A 16,661-nucleotide genomic window follows, 5' to 3' on the forward strand; every position below is an offset into this window, starting at 1 on the left:
TTTCTTTTTTAAATGAATAGATTTCAGTTTTTTTGTTAATGTTTTGGTCCTTCTGCCCTGTCTTGTGTAACAGCCTGACAACAGTTACAATTGGGATCAGTATCTGATTACCTTCTGCCTCTGGTGAGTGGGCTCACCATAAACAATGGTGACAACTGTAATGGTTCTGCACTAGAATTTCCGTAGGCTTCCCATTATGTCTTCAGTCTGCTCAAATAATTAGAAATATTGTACACCCACCAGAATTCCCTTGGGCTAAATAATTAATCACTTTTATTTAACCCTAACTCTAATGGAGTTATAAAAATATATTGAATTAGACGAATACTGGAATGCTGTGATTAATAATATTCAGTTCCTCAGAGCTCTTGACACCACTTCTTCGGCAGTTAGAACAGCGTGGGAAGTCACCAACCCTGGCTCCGCCCCGGTGACATTTGCCTTGTGGGTTGCCAGATCTGGTTGGATGTATTCCTGGAGATTTCATCACACAACCTCTCGGCTTCAACTGCCCCGCCTGCATGTTCTCGTCATTGGTCGCAGGACAGGCCAATCCTCATGGCAACCACCTACCCACGTTAAATGGTTACAGCAGAGAAGAAGACCATTTGGCCCGTCGAGCCTGTGCTGGGAGCAAACAGGCTCTTTGTTACTTGATTAGGATGATTTTTTTAAAAATTCGTTCCGGGGATGTGGGTTTCGCTGGCAAGGCCGGCATTTATTGCCCATCCCTAATTGCCCTTGAGAAGATGGTGGTGAGCCGCCTTCTTGAACCGCTGCAGTCCGTGTGGTGAAGGTGCTGTTAGGGAGGGAGTTCCAGGATTTTGATCCAGCGACGATCAAGGAATGGCCGATATATTTCCAAGTCAGGATGGTGTGTGACTTGGAGGGGAACTTGGGCGTGATGGTGTTCCCATGCACCTGCTGCCCTTGTCCTTCTCGGTGGTAGAGGTCGCGAATTTGGGAGGTGCTGCCGAAGAAGCCTTGGTGAGTTGCTACAGTGCGGATTCTTGACTGTCAGTCAAACAGTCTTTTTTTCCCCATCTTCAATATTTTTATAATTAATAAACAGAAGTATTCAAAGAAAATGAAAAAACAAAAACACAATTTTTTTAAATGCCCCTATCTGGTTGCTCCAGGATTACTTGCGGCAGTGGCCTGGAGATGAATCTACAATTCCTGGCAACTCCCGGGCAATCCTGGAAAGTTGGTAACCCGAGCGAGGTGGAAGCGTGCCGGAAAATTCCGGAAACGGCAGAGACCTGAAGGAAGCTCCGTGGATTTTCAGGTACCCTTTACCTCGAGCTGCATCCCTCGAGTAGGGAGTGTCACACCTCATACCTGATCGAAACACTCCTGCAGCCCCATTATCTGGCAGAATCCATAACCTTTAGACTCCAGCGGGAACTATGGAATCGATAGATCGGTCCTGATGTTGTCCAATTTAAGAAGAAAAATAGATTATTTTAAAGATTTTACTAAACAGAAATGCAATGCAATAATACTTCAGAGCTTTAGGACACTTGACGACCACTTTAACAAACTAGTTAACCACAAGAAAATTTCATGTGACGATACACAATTATGAATTAATTTGATATAGATTATTAACAGTTGCTCCCTCTGAGCCAGTGCCTGTGCTGAAAGGGCCTGGGTTAAAGAGGGCAAAATAAATGGCCTGCATTCCTTTACCTGGAGGCTATACTGTGACCTCTGCTGGAGGTGGGTGTGTGAATGTTGGCTGAAGACAAGATCGGGCTTCACTGTGGTGCCCTCCATGGGTCAAAATCCAACCAACATTGACAATCAAGGCTTGCATGTACAGCAGCTCCCAAGGCCTGTGGAACTGCACCACAACAGGCAGCCAACACCTTCAGCACAGGAGCGCAAGAAACGAGGGAAGCAAAACAACCCTTCATACATCATTCTCTCAAACAGGAAGAATCCTGTCTCATCTCCTTTTCCTCTGTTTGGTACTAATGCAAGTCAGAGAGGAATATAGATTGAACAAGACAGAGCCTCGAGAGACTATTGCAGGGAAGGGATGTTGGACACAGGCAGCTGGCCAACAGTTTAGAACTGTAATTTATCATTGGGGTTCGACTGATCTTACAATCATAGACACTTACCACACAGAAGGCGGCCATTCAGCCCATCGTGCCTGTGCCAACTCTTTGAAAGAGCGATCCAGTTAGCTCCACTCTCCTGCTCTTTACTCTCTTCAAACTACAACAACTTGTATTTATATAACGCCTTTAACGTAGTGAAATGTCCCGAGGCGCTTCACAGGAGTATTATGAGATTTTTTTAAAACTCACTCTTGAAGGCAGGAATTACTATTGGCCACAACAATGCACCAATGCTGAGTGTGCACAAGCATGCAAACACGTTAAGCAGTGTTATCACTGACAATACTCTCTGCCCGTCACTGTTTATGCTGCAATCCAGAATGCTGAGAACAGGTGTCGGCCTTGTTAACAGTCAGACATTATCAAATATAAAATTAGCCACATCTAAACGGCCTTCTCAAATCACAGCAGAGCATGTTGGAAATGCACTGCTGATCAACCCTCAGCTGGAGAAAAAGATCATGTGCTGATGTCCTGAGAAAGGGCATTCTCCCCAGAAACGTTAACTGGTCTCTCTTGTCTCAGGCACTGGTCAGCCCACTGTGCATTCTCGGCATTTTGTTTTTATTTCAGATTGCCACCATTTGCAGTTCTCTATCTCTGACTGCCCATCTCAATGCTCCGAGAGTCAGGACAATCTGTCTGCATCATCAGTCCACTCGAAATGCACACATCAAGCGCTTGTTTATTCTGAGAATGTGCTAATTGTGAAACATTTCTGGTCAACATATTTCTCAATGTCATCTAGGGGAGAGGAAGATTTGTGTTTTCACATTGTCAGAGTCAGTAACTTATTTGTCTATTGATTTGATGACGTATTTGCAATATATACCCTCTCAGATTACCTCAGGCTTTCACAGCACAGGGATCTGACTGCAGCATCTAAACATTTTGTGTCCTCCGCATTTCATCTTCCGAAAAACCTGCAGAATGGTTACCACATATTTCCTCTTTGCTTTACTTTACCAACTGTGTTTATGTGAATACGCCTCGGCAGGTAAGTGAGTCGAATATTCAAAGTTTTAATGTTTTTTCTCCACTCCCTTTTCCCGCCCCAATCCTCTCCTGAAGGTGTTGAGTCACTCCTGCTGAGGGGTGGCCCTTCCCTGGGGCCAGGCACCTCACCAAATTGACAACCAGACATGTAGGAGCCTAGAAAGTTTTTTTTATTTCAAAATATACTTTATTCATATAAAAATTTGTACAGTACATTCAAAAGCAGTTCAGTACATTTAGCTGCGGTCAGCAATCCCATACACTACATTTGGGTGCTGACGGCAGTTCCGTTCGATACATTCCCTTGCTTTTCAGTTCAAGTACAATTCGGTCCAATACGGGATACATTGTAGTACATTCAACAAATGACATTACATGTGTCACTATACAGTACACGGAATGGGTGACGGTACATTTACACTTTTCCTTTCCAACATGCATTACGAAACAGACCTTGCATTGTACATGGCACTACATAGGTGTTTACTGATCATGGTGCTCCATGTACACAAAAAAGAAGTTACAAGTACGGCCCGGGGGGAGTTTTGTGCTGATTCCAGCCCCTGGGTTTACCGTGGCAGAAGGGCTTTAAACTGTGGCTCTTCCCCACCGTGCCTTTGCGGCGACTGCACCAATTTTTAGTGCGTCCCTCAGCACATACTCCTGGATCTTGGATTGCGCCAGTCTGCAACACACAGACGTGGTCATCTCCTTGCTCTGGAAAACCAGCAAGTTTCGGCAAGACCAAAGAGCGTCTTTGACCGAGTTGATGGCCCTCCAGCAGCAGGTGATGTCTGTCTCGGTGTGTGTCCCTGGGAACAGCCCGTAGAGCACAGGGTCCTGTGTTACGGAGCTGCTCGGGATGAACCTCGACAGCAACCACTGCATCTCTTTCCAAACCTGCCTTGCGAAGGCGCAATCCTGAAGGAGATGGGTGACAGTCTCGTCCGCCCCGCAGCCGACTCGGGGGCACCGTGCCGTGTTGATGAGACGTCGGCTGTGCATGAACGCTCTGACGGGTAAGGCCCTCCTCACCGCCAACCAAGCTACGTCTTGGTGCTTGTGTGACAGCTCTGGCGATGAGACGTTCTGCCAAGCGAGTTCGACAGTCCGCTCAGGGAACCACCCGACAGGGTCCACCCTCTCCTTCTTTCGTAGGGCGTCCAGGACCTTACGTGCTGACCACTGTTTTATGGCCTTGTGGTCAAAGGGTTTTTTTGTGAAAAACTTTTCCACGAAGGACAGGTGGACAGACATGGTCCAGCTGGTGGGGCCGTTTCGCGGCAGCATGGCCAGACCCATCCTTCACAACACCGGGGACAGGTAGAACCTCAGCACGTAGTGACACTTGGTGTTTGCGTACCGGGGGTGTGCACAGCTTGATGCAGCCGCACACAAAGGTGGCCATCAGGATTAGGGCCACGTTCGGAACATCCTTTCCAACACTGTCCAGAGATTTGTACATTGTGTCTCTGCGGACACGGTCCATTTTGGACCTCCAGACAAAGTGGAAGATGGCCCAGGTAACTGCCGCGGCACAGGAGCGAGGGATGGGCCAGACCTGTGCCATGTGTAGCAACCCCGAGAGCACCTCACTCCTGATGACCAGGTTCTTTCCTGCCATGGAGAGGGAAGCGCAGCTTCCACCATCCCAGTTTTTGCTTCACTTTGGCGATACGCTCTTCCCAGTTTTTGTCCGCTCCGAACCATATTCCCAACACCTTCAGGTAATCTGGTTTAACGGTGAAGGGAATAAAGGATCAGTCGGCCCAGTTGCCAAAGAGCATGGCCTCGCTCTTGCTGCGATTGACCTTTGCTCCCGAGGCCAGTTCAAACTGGTCACAGATTGTGAGCAATCTGCGGATCCGAGCAAAAGACGGCGACGTCGTCCACGTACAGGGAGGTCTTGACCTGAGCGCCTCCGCTGCCTGGGATCGTCACCCCTCTAATGCCCGCATCCCTCCTGATGGACTCGGCAAAGGGCTCGATACAACACACAAATAAGACAGAGGAGAGAGGACAGCCTTGCCTGACTCCAGATCTGATTGGAAAGCTTTCAGTTTCCCACCCGTTGATTAGAACTGTGCTACTGATGTCTGTGTAGAGCAGTTGGATCCAATTGCGGATACCCTCCCCAAACCCCATTTTGGAGAGCACATCCATCAGGTACGTGTGCAATATCCTGTCAAAGGCTTTCTCCTGGTCTAAGCTGATTAAGCAGGTGTCCACCCTCCTGTCCCGCACGTAAGTGATCGTATCCCTGAGTAGCGCGAGGCTATCAGAGATCTTCCTGCCTGGGACAGCGCAGGTCTGGTCCGGGTGAATCACCAGCTCCAGAGCAGACTTGACCCTGTTGGCGATGACCTTTGACAGGATCTTGTAGTCCACATTGAGCAGCGAAATGGGCCGCCAGTTTTTGATTTCCTCCCTCTCCCTCTTCTGCTTGTAGATGAGGGTGATGATGCCTTTCCTCATCGATTCTGACATGCTGCCAGCCAGAAGCATACCCCCGTACACTTCCAGCCGGTCTGGGCCCATCCAGTCCCACAGAGCGAATACAACTCGATCGGTAAGCCGTCGCTTCCGGGGGTTTTATTCATCTCGAAGGACCGGACGGCCTTTGTCAACTCGTCCAGAGTTAGCGGATGGTCCAGACTCTCCCGCTCGCTGTCGTCTATGACCTCCGAGATAGACATAGAAACATAGGCAATCGGTGCAGGAGTAGGCCATTCGGCCCTTCTAGCCTGCACCGCCATTCAATGAGTTCATGGCTGAACATGCAACCTCAGTATCCCATTCCTGCTTTCTCGCCATACCCCTTGATTCCCCTAGTAGTAAGGACTACATCTAACTACTTTTTGAATATATTTAGTGAATTGGCCTCAACAACTTTCTGTGGTAGAGAATTCCACAGGTTCACCACTCTCTGGGTGAAGAAGTTTCTCTTCATCTCGGTCCTAAATGGCTTACCCCTTATCCTTAGACTGTGACCCCTGGTTCTGGACTTCCCCAACATTGGGAACATTCTTCCTGCATCTAACCTGTCTAAACCCATCAGAATTTTAAATGTTTCTATGAGATCCCCTCTCATTCTTCTGAACTCCAGTGAATACAAGCCCAGTTGATCCAGTCTTTCTTGATAGGTCAGTCCCGCCATCCCGGGAATCAGTCTGGTGAACCTTCGCTGCACTCCCTCAATAGCAAGAATGTCCTTCCTCAAGTTAGGAGACCAAAACTGTACACAATACTCCAGGTGTGGCCTCACCAAGGCCCTGTACAACTGTAGCAACACCTCCCTGCCCCTGTACTCAAATCCCCTCGCTATGAAGGCCAACATGCCATTTATTTTCTTAACCACTGCTGTACCTGCATGCCAACCTTCAATGACTGATGTACCATGACACCCAGGTCTCTTTGCACCTCCCCTTTTCCTAATCTGTCACCATTCAGATAATAGTCTGTCTCTCTGTTTTTACCACCAAAGTGGATAACCTCACATTTATCCACATTATACTTTATCTGCCATGCATTTGCCCACTCACCTAACCTATCCAAGTCACTCTGCAGCCTAATAGCATCCTCCTCGCAGCTCACACTGCCACCCAACTTAGTGTCATCCGCAAATTTGCAGATACTACATTTAATCCCCTCGTCCAAATCATTAATGTACAATGTAAACAGCTGGGGCCCCAGCACAGAACCCTGCGGTACCCCACTAGTCATTGCCTACCATTCTGAAAAGTACCCATTTACTCCTACTCTTTGCTTCAGAACCGTCTTCTTCCTTTAGGATGGTGATCACAGAGTTCCCCTGTGTACCTTTTGGAAGAAGAAACGCGAACACATCTCATCCTGCTCGACGGAGTGGATTCTGGAGCGGAAAATGATTTTGGAGGAATCTGAGGCAAAGAGCGAGGCTTGCTGGCCCTTCACCTCTTCGAGTTCCTCCGCGACATCGACCCCCATCGACTGCAGCAGGAGCAGGTTTTGCATGCTCTTCTGGAGTTGGGACAATTCCCTCTGTCTCCCTCTCGCCTCCTGAACACCTTTGAGGATGAAGAACCTCTTGATGTTCGTCTTGATTGTTTCCCACCAGTGCATCGGGGAATCGCAGAGGGGTTTTACGGTTCTCCAACCTTTGTAATCCCTCTTGAGTTCCTCAACGTTTTCCGGAGTCAACAGTTTCACGTTCAGCTTCCATATCCCTCTGCCAACTTTCTGGTTTACCTGTGGGCGACAGTCGGCCAGGAGGCGGCAGTGGTCAGAGAAGAACACCGGCGTGACGTCGGTGGATCTGACCTTGAGCGTGTGGGACACAAACAGGAAGTCTATTCTAGAACGGACGGACCCGTCTGGTCTCGACCAGGTGTATCTGAGCGGTGCTCCGTCTGCAGGGTTGCTGAAGACGTCGCACAGCTTGGCATCTTTTACTGTGTCCATCAGGAGTTTGGACGTGGTGCCCAGCTTGCTGTCGGCTCTGCTGGATCGTCCAGCCGCATCGATGATGCAGTTGAAGTCACCGCCCAGAATGACCGGTCTGGACGTTGCCAGCAGCAGTGGGAGCTGCTGGAAGAGGGCCAGCCGCTTGCTTCTGAGAGGCGAGGCATACACGTTAATTAGCCTTAGAGGGGAATTTTTGTACATTACATCTGCTACGAGGAGGCGGCCGCCCACCACCTCCTTAACTTCGGTGATGGTGAAGTGGTCTCCCCGCAGCAGAATGCCCAGGCCGGAAGACCGGCAGTCGTTGCCTCCTGACCAAATGGATGGTCCATGGGCCTACCATCGCGACCACTGCCGGTAACTGCTGAAGTGCGGCTACGCACATTGATAGTAGCTATTTTTAAATCCATTTTAAAGTTACTGTTTACAGTTGCAAGTATTACACTTCAAATAAATCGTCCTTTAAGTCCGAGGTCTGCCCAGTGGCCAGTTCCGTCATGCATAGGTTTAAACTATACAAGTCTACTGCACCTGGGCTGGCGTGGTTGTCATCCTCTGCTGTGGGAGTGTTTCGACCAGGGGACTGCTGCAGTGCTGTTACAAGGTCCAATATGTCCTCTGCACTGTCCTCGCCTGGCGTTGGTGGTTCCCTCTTTTCCTCAGTCGCGGCGGTCTCGGGCTGGTGTGCTTCGATCGCTGCGTCGCTCCCGGTATTCCGGAGCTCGTGTGCGCTGGGTGCTTCGCTGCTCCCGGGTTCCCGGAGCGAGGCTGTGCCGGTCACTTCACTGCTCCCGGTCGCCTGTGGCTGTGGGTTGGCGTATTGCCTCTTGTTCTGGTGGCGGTAGTGAGGGGCTTTTTCTCGCCTTTCCTCATCAGACGAGCTGCCGTCGCTGCTGTCTGTCGTGGACGTTAGCCGCCTCTTCCCTGTCCTTTCCACAGGGGCCCTTGCTCGCCTGTTCTCCTTACGCTTGCGGGCCTTTTTCTTGACGGTCTCCCATCCCGTTTCATCGTCTGCTGTCTCCTCGTTCCGGGACTCGGTGCGATGGGGCAGAGCTTTGCTGCTGGCTGCTGGTGTCTCGCAGCTCGCCATGGCAGGCTTCTCTTCCTCACCGACTTGTTCCGAGTCCACAGGGGCGGTTGCTTCTTTGCCCAGGGCGTTGGTCGGGGGGAAGGTGTGGGTCTCCTCTGGAGCGTTGTGTTCCTCAGCTTCCTCCTCCTCTGGTGCAATGTTCTTTGCCGCCTGCGCAGAGCTGAAGTTGCGTTTGGGGCAGTTTTTGTAAAGGTGTCCAGCCAGACCACAGAGGTTGCAGCACTTGGTCTCCTTACAGTCCTTTGTCTGGTGGCCTTCGTTCTTGCAGTTTCGGCAGATGACAGTTTTGCAGCTTGCCGCCACATGGCCTGCCTACCCGCAGGCCTGGCACACATTGGGCTGGCCAGCGTACACCATGTAGCCCCGACTTCCTCCGATGGCGAAGCTGGAGGGGGGGTGCAAGATGGTTCCGCTGGCGTCCACTTTCATGGTGACCTGGATCTGGCGCTTGCTGGTCCAAATCCCGTGCAAGTCTTTCAAGTCGCTGCTGTTTCCTGCCCCATCGAGGAAAGTCAGCACATCAATGACCGGGATGTGGGGGTTGTACAGCTGCACTGTGATAGTGCGTCTTCTCTGCAACGGAAGGGTGAACAGTGGCTCCCAAGTCAGCACTGAGCGTAGCGGTTCACTCGCCTCCTTCAGTCCCTTCAGGAACTTCAGGCAGAGGGCGACGGTTCTGAAGGTCACATCGAAGTAACCTCTCTTCGGGAGGTCCTGCAAGGCCAAGATGTCGGCGACTTTCATGCCACATGTTCCCAGCAGGATTTTCTTCACGAAAAGGTCCCGGTTGATCGTTGTCTGTCCATCCACTTTCTTTACCGTCACTCGGATGGTGTTTCGGACGCCCTGGTTCGCCGCTCGGTTGGCCGCCATCCGGGTTGCAGATTCCTCCTTTCGATGTGTATTTTGGCCGAAGCCTTCAATCTGTTGTGGTGCCAGTCTGGCACCTTGGCGGGCCTCCGGGCCTGCTCACTGGTCGGTCGACATGCAGATTTTCCTCTTCTCTCCAATTGCCGCTTGGGCCAAGCCAAAAGGCCAGAGCCAGCAAAACTGGAAAAACGAGTTTCTGCAATCAGTCAATTTGCATATGAATGCCCAATCAACCAAGACCACACTTGATCTTAGCCAAAAGGCCGAGAGCCAACAGGGAGTGCCTTTGCATGAAAGGAGCCTAGATAGTGAGTATCGGTCAGGCTAATCATCTGCATCGTAGGGTATCATAGCCGTGCTGAATCCTGTCCTCGGCCAGTCTCCACACATGCACATTTCCAAGATGCTGACTGGAATGTGATCAAGACTGGGATTCCTGCAATCCAGGGGTACTGCGGCTAACTGTAATCCCCCGCTATTGTCGCTCTATCTAAAAGCCACTGATCCAGCACAAACTCAGGATCAAACCTGGGACCTTCTTGGTTTGCACAGCTCATACGCTGACCACCTCAACCAGATAAGCCATTTGGGGGAGCTGTTTCCACAAATTTGAATTACTTTTTTTGAGAAAGTCTTGCCTAATAACGAATATATGTTACTTTTTCTTTTGTACCTTGTAAGATTTCTAAATCTCCGGCATTAAATTGACAGCAGGACCGATTCTTTTAAAACAATTTGGAATAGTTTATTAAACATACACACATGCACATCTATCAGAGAAACAGCAGTGCCCAGCTATCCTACAGATCTACTTAGTTACAACAGATACAATGATGTTACAATAAAAATGGTATACTTCACTTCTCTGGCGAAGCACACGGCCTGCTTCTCTGTGTGTAGAGGAAGGCCCTGCTTTTGCCGTGTGCTAAGGAGAAGAGAGAGAAAAGACCCAGCAATCTTTGGCTTGAGTTTTTTTTTGAAATTCGTAGCCAATCATTCCAATTCTTTGTCAAATCACAAACGCCAGAGGTCACCTTGCACACGCCAAGGATCACTCTGCGCCAATGCTCTTAGCCAAAAGGCCTAGAGCCACTGCACCGTTCCTGGAAGTACTGCAATACCAGGTTCGTGCCATGGAGGTGGATGGGTCAGGTCCCCCACACACCTCCGTGGAGGTGGATGGGTCAAGCCACCCCACCCACCTCCTGTTTCCAAAAAAGCAAGCATATACCTTCCTGATCCAGGGAGAACCACCCGGAGGTCATGGTGGCTACTCCCCTGTCAGGTCAGTTACGCATGATCTTAGCCAAAAGGCCGAGAATCTTTGACTTGAGTTTTTACATCTCTTAAGGCCATAGTTTCTCAGAAAGCCTCAGGAGTGGGTCTTGGTCCCAGGGTCGTTCCTGATTGGCTTTTCCTCATACATGTGTCTGTCTGGAAGGCTGGTGCCATTCCTGGATTAGGTTAATGGCTTTCCAATTAATATCTTTTCTAGTTTGGTGAGTTTCAAAGCCAGGCTTCCTTTGTTTCTTGGGCTCTGCCCAGCCAGGAGACATGAACTTGGGGAAGGTATCCATTTTGCCTCTTCAAACTTGTCTTTTCGTATAATCTACACTTTTAATATTTATATTACAGAATCAATCTTATCATGACTAAACACTTTTATTCTTACAGACTTTAACACCACCACGTAATATTCCCTTGGAACATAGAAACAGGAGGAGGCCATTCAGCCCCTCGAGCCTACTCCGCCATTCAATGAGATCATGGCTGATCTGTGACATAACTCCATATATTCACCTTTGGTCCATATCCCTTAATACCTTTGGTTAACAAAAATCTATCAGTCTCAGATTTAAAATTAACAATTGACCTAGTATCAACTGCTGTTTGCAGAAGAGAGTCTAAACTTCTACCATCCTTTGTGTGTAGGAAGGTTTCTAAACTGAAAGGCCTGGCTCTAATTTTTAGACTCTGCCCCCTAGTCCGAGGCTTCCCAACCAGCGGGAATAGTTTCTCTCCAGCTACCCCATCTGTTCCCCTCAATATCTTGAAAACTTTGATCAAATCACGACTTAATCTTCTAAATTCCAGGGAATACAACCCTAATTTATGTAATTTGTCCTCGTAATTTAACCTTTGAAATCCAGGTATCATTCTGGTAAATCTATACTGCACTCCCTTCAAGGCCAATATATCCTTCCTAAGGTATGGGGCCCAGAACTGAACACAGTCCTCCAAGTGTGGTCTAACCAGGCCTTTTTATAACTAGCATAACTTCTGCCCCTTGTATTCTAGTCCTCTAACATATAAAGCCCAGCATTCCAGAGAGGGCTTTAAACTAAATAGTGGGGGAAGGGCTCAGGTGAGCAGAAATTTAAAAGAGAAAGGAGGAGGCAATAGAGCAAGGCAGCGATGGGGAAAATTATAACCAGAGTGTGACAGGAAGGGACAGAATGTATAAAAATAAGAGTGTATCAGAAATTGGGGTCAAAGCAGGGAAAAATGGTAAAAAGACAAAAGTAAAAGCTCTTTATCTGAATGCATGCAGTATTCATAACAAGATAGATGAGTTGACGGCACAAATAGATATAAATGGGTATGATCTGATAGCCATTACAGAGACGTGGTTACAAGGTGACCAAGGCTGGGAACTGAATATTTAGGGGTATTTGACAATTCGGAAGGATAGACAGAAAGGAAATGGAGGTGGGATAGCTCTGTTAATAAAGGATGAGATCAATGCACTAGTGAGAAATGTTATTGGCTCAGAAAATCAAGAAGTAGAATCAGTTTGGGTGTAGATAAGAAATAATAAGAGGAAAAAGTCACTGGTGGGTGTAGTCTATAGGTCCCCTAACAGTAGCTACACTGTTGGAGAGAGTGTAAATCAAGAAATAATGGAGGCTTGTAAGAAAGGTATGGCAATAATCATGGGTGATTTTAATCTTCATAGTGATTGGACAAATCAAATTGGCCAAGATAGCCTTGAGGAAGAGTTCATAGAGTGTATCCGGGATGGTTTCCTTGAATAGTACATTGTGGAACCAGCCAGGGAGCAGGCTATCTTAGATCTGATACTGTGTAATGAGACAGGATTAATAAATGATCTCATAGTAATGGATACTCTAGGAAAGAGTGATCATAGCATGGTTGAATTTCAAATTCAGTTGGAGGGTGAGAAAGTTGTGTCTCAAACCAGTGTCCTATCTTAAATAAAGTCAATTACAAAGGTATGAAGGCAAAGTTGGCTAAAGTGGACTGGGAAAATAGATTAAAGTGTAAGACGGTTGTTGATAAGCAGTGGCACACATTTAAGGAGATATTTCAAAACTCTCAACAAAAATATATGCCAGTGAGAACGAAAGACTTAAAGAGAAGGGAGAACCATTTGTGGCTAACTAAGGATGGTATCAAATTGAAAACAAAGGCATGCAATGTTGCCAAGATTAGTGGGAGGCCAGATGATTGGGAAATTTTTAAAAACCAGCAAAGGACGACTAAAAAAAAATAAATCGAGAAGATGGATTATGAGAGTAACCTAGCAAGAAATATAAAAACAGATAGTAAGAGCTTCTACAGGTATATAAAAAGGAACAGAATACATAAGAACATAATAAATAGGACATACGGCTCCTCGAGCCTGCTCCACCATTTAATACGATCATGGCTGATCTGATCATGTCCCCAGGTCCACTTCCCTGCCCATAATCTTATCAGTTAAGAAACTGTCTAACTATGTCTTTAATTTATTCCATAGCTCTCTGAAGCAGCAAATTCCACAGATTTACAACCCTCTGAGAGAAGAAATTCCTCCTCATCTCAGTTTTAAATGGGCGGCCCCTTATTCTAAGATTATGCCCCCTAGTTCTAGTCTCCCTTATCAGTGGAAACATCCCCTCTGCATCCACTTTGTAAAGCCCCCTCATAATCTTATACGTTTTGATAAGATGACCTCTCATTCTTCTGAATTCCAATGAGTAGAGGCCCAACCCACTCAACCTTTCCTCATAAGTCAACCCCCTCATCCCCGGAATCAACCTAGTGAACCTTCTCTGAACTGCCTCCAAAGCAAGTATATCCGTTTGTAAATATGGAAACCAAAAGTGCACGCAGTACTCCAGGTGTGGCCTCACCAATACCCTGTACAACTGTAGCTAGACTTCCCTGCTTTTATACTACATCCTCTTTGCAATAAAGGCCAAGATACCATTGGCCTTTTTGATCACTTGCTGTACCTGCATACTAACCTTTTTTGTTTCATGCACAAGTACCCCCAGGTCCCGCTGTACTGCGACACTTTACAACCTTTCTCCATTTAAATAATAACTTGCTCTTCGATTTTTTTTCTGCCAAAGTGCGTAACCTCACACTTTCCAACATTATACTCCATCTGCCAAATTTTTGCCCATTCACTTAGCCTGTCTATGTCCTTTTGCAGGTTTTTTGTGTCCTCCTCGCACAATGCTTTTCCTCCCATCTTTGTATCATCAGCAGACTTAGCTACATTACACTCGGTCCCTTCATCGGTCCCTTCATCTGAGTACCTAAAGTAAACGTTGATCCCTTCGAGGATGAGACTGGGGAATTAATAATGGGGAACAGGGAAATGGCAGAGACTTTGAACAAATATTTTGTATTGATCTTCACGATAGAAGACACTAAAAACATCCCAATAATAGATAATCAAGGGGCTATAGGGAGGGGGGAACTTAAAACAATCACTATCACTAAAGAAAAAGTGCTTGGTAAACTAATGGGACGAAAGGTGGACAAGTCCCCGAGACCTGATGGCCTGCATCCTAGGGTCCTAAAGGAAGTGGCTACAGAGATAGTGGATGCATTGGTTTCAATCTACTAAAATGCCCTGGATTCTGGAGAGGTCCCAGGGGATTGGAAAACCACAAATGTAACACCCCTATTTAAAAAAGGAGGCAGACAGAATGCAGGAAACTATAGACCAGTTAGCCGAACATCTATTGTTGGGAAAATGCAGGAGTCCATTATTAAGGAAGCAGTAGCAGGACATTTAGAAAAGAATAATACAGTCAAGCAGAGTCAGCATGGTTTTATGAAAGGGAAACCATGTTTGACAAATTTGCTGGACTTATTTGAGGATGTAATGAACAGGGTGGATAAGGGGGAACCAGTGGATGTGGTGTATTTGGATTTCCAGAAGGCATTCGATAAGGTGCCACATAAAAGGTTACTGCACATGAGCTCACAGGGGTGGGGGTAATGTATTAGCATAGATAGAGAATTGGCTAATTAACAAGAAACAGAGAGTTGGGATAAACAGGTTGCTTTCCGTTTGGCAAATGGTAACTAGTGGGGTGCCACAGAGATCAGTGCTGGGGCCTCGACTATTTACAATCTATATTAATGACTTGGATGAAGGGACTGAGTGTAATGTAGCCAAGTTTGCTGATGATACAAAGATGGGTAGGAAAGCAAGTTGTGAGGAGGACACAAAGAATCAGGCTAAGTGAATGGGCAAACATTTGGCAGATGGAGTATAATGTGGAAAAGTGTGAGATTATCCACTTCGGCAGGAAAAATAAAAAAGCAAATTATTATTTAAATGGAGAGCGATTACAAAATGCTGAGGTACAGAGGGACTTGAGGGTCCTTGTGCATGAAACACAAAATATTAGTGTGCAGGTACAGCAAGAAATCAGGAAGGCAAATGGAATGTTGGCCTTTATTACAAGATGGATAGAGTATAAAAGCAGAGAAGTAGCTACACCTACTGCATACAGTTTTGGTTTCCTTATTTAAGTAGGGATATACATGTATTCAAGGCAGTTCAGAGAAGGATCACTAGGTTGATTCCTGAGATGAAGGGGTTGACATGAGGAAATGTTGAGCAGATTGGGCCGATACCCATTGGAGTTTAGAAGAATAAGAGGTGATCTTATTGAAACATATAAGATACTGAGGAGACTCAATGTAGAGAGGATGTTTCCCCTCGTGGGGGGTCTAGAACTAGGGGGCATAGTTTCAGAACAAGGGGTCACCCATTTAGAACTGAGATGAGGAGGGATTTTTTCTTTCAGAGGGTTGCAAATCTGTGGAATTCTCTGCCCCAGAGAGCTGTGGAGGCTGGGTCATTGAATATATTTAAGGTGGAGATAGACAGATTTTTGAGCAATAAGGGAGTAAAGGGTGATGGGGAATGGGCAGCGAAGTGAAGCTGTGCCCAAGATCAGATCAGCCATGATCTTATTAAATGGTGGAGCAAGCTTGAGGGGTCGATTGGCCTATTCTTGTTACTATTTCTTATGTACTATCTTATATACTTATTAGCCTTTTTGATTATTTTCCATACCTGTCCATGTCATTTTAATGATCTATGTACATGGACGACTAAGTCTCTTTGGACCTCCACTGTTTCTAGCTTTTCACCATTTAGAAAGTACTCTGATGTATTGGTTTTTGGTCCCAAGTGGATGACCTCACACTAGTCTACATTGAAATCCATTTGCCACAGTTTTTCCCAGTCTCTTAATCTATTAATATCTTTTTGTAATTTTATGCTTCCATCTACACTGCTTACAATGCTGCCTAAGCCGTGTCAGCCGTGGCTCAGTGGGTCGCAAGTTGTGGGTTCAAGTCCCACTTCAGGGACTTAAGCAAATAAATCTAGGCTGACACGCCAGGCTGAGGGAGTGCTGCACTGTCGGAGGTGCCGTCTTTTGGATGAGACATTAAACCAAGGCCCCTTCTGCTCTCTCAGGTGGACGTAAAAGATCCCATGGCACTATTTCAAAGAAGAGCAGGGGAGTTATCCCTGGGGTGCTGGCCAATATTTATCCCTCAATCAACATAACAAAAACAGATTATCTGGTCATTATCACATTGCTGTTTGTTGGAGCTTGCTGTCCCCAAATTGGCTGCTGCGTTTCCCACATTACAACAGTGACTACACTCCAAGAGTACTTCATTGGCTAAAAAGCGCTTTGAGACGTCCGGTGGTCATGAACGTTGCTATAGAAATGCAAGTCTTTCTTTTCTATCTTTGTGTTATCAGCAAACTTGGATATGTGGCTTTCTATCCTTTCATCTACATCGTTAATAGATGCAGTGAATAGTTGAGGCCCCAATACAGATCCATGTGGGACACCACAAGTCAC

The 16,661-nt window shown here is 46.9% G+C and overlaps 1 protein-coding gene and 1 pseudogene across 1 annotated transcript in view; one reads left to right on the forward strand and one right to left on the reverse strand.

The window, feature by feature from the left end:
* LOC139226231 (beta-2-glycoprotein 1-like) overlaps positions 1-16,661 on the forward strand; it is a 69,710-nt gene that overhangs the window by 23,244 nt on the left and 29,805 nt on the right. The gene's annotated exons all lie outside the window — the stretch shown is intronic.
* LOC139227299 (U2 spliceosomal RNA) lies at positions 10,616-10,854 on the reverse strand (annotated as a pseudogene).

The sequence above is a fragment of the Pristiophorus japonicus genome, chromosome 16 (assembly GCF_044704955.1).
Source record: "Pristiophorus japonicus isolate sPriJap1 chromosome 16, sPriJap1.hap1, whole genome shotgun sequence".
Lineage (NCBI taxonomy): Eukaryota > Metazoa > Chordata > Chondrichthyes > Pristiophoridae > Pristiophorus > Pristiophorus japonicus.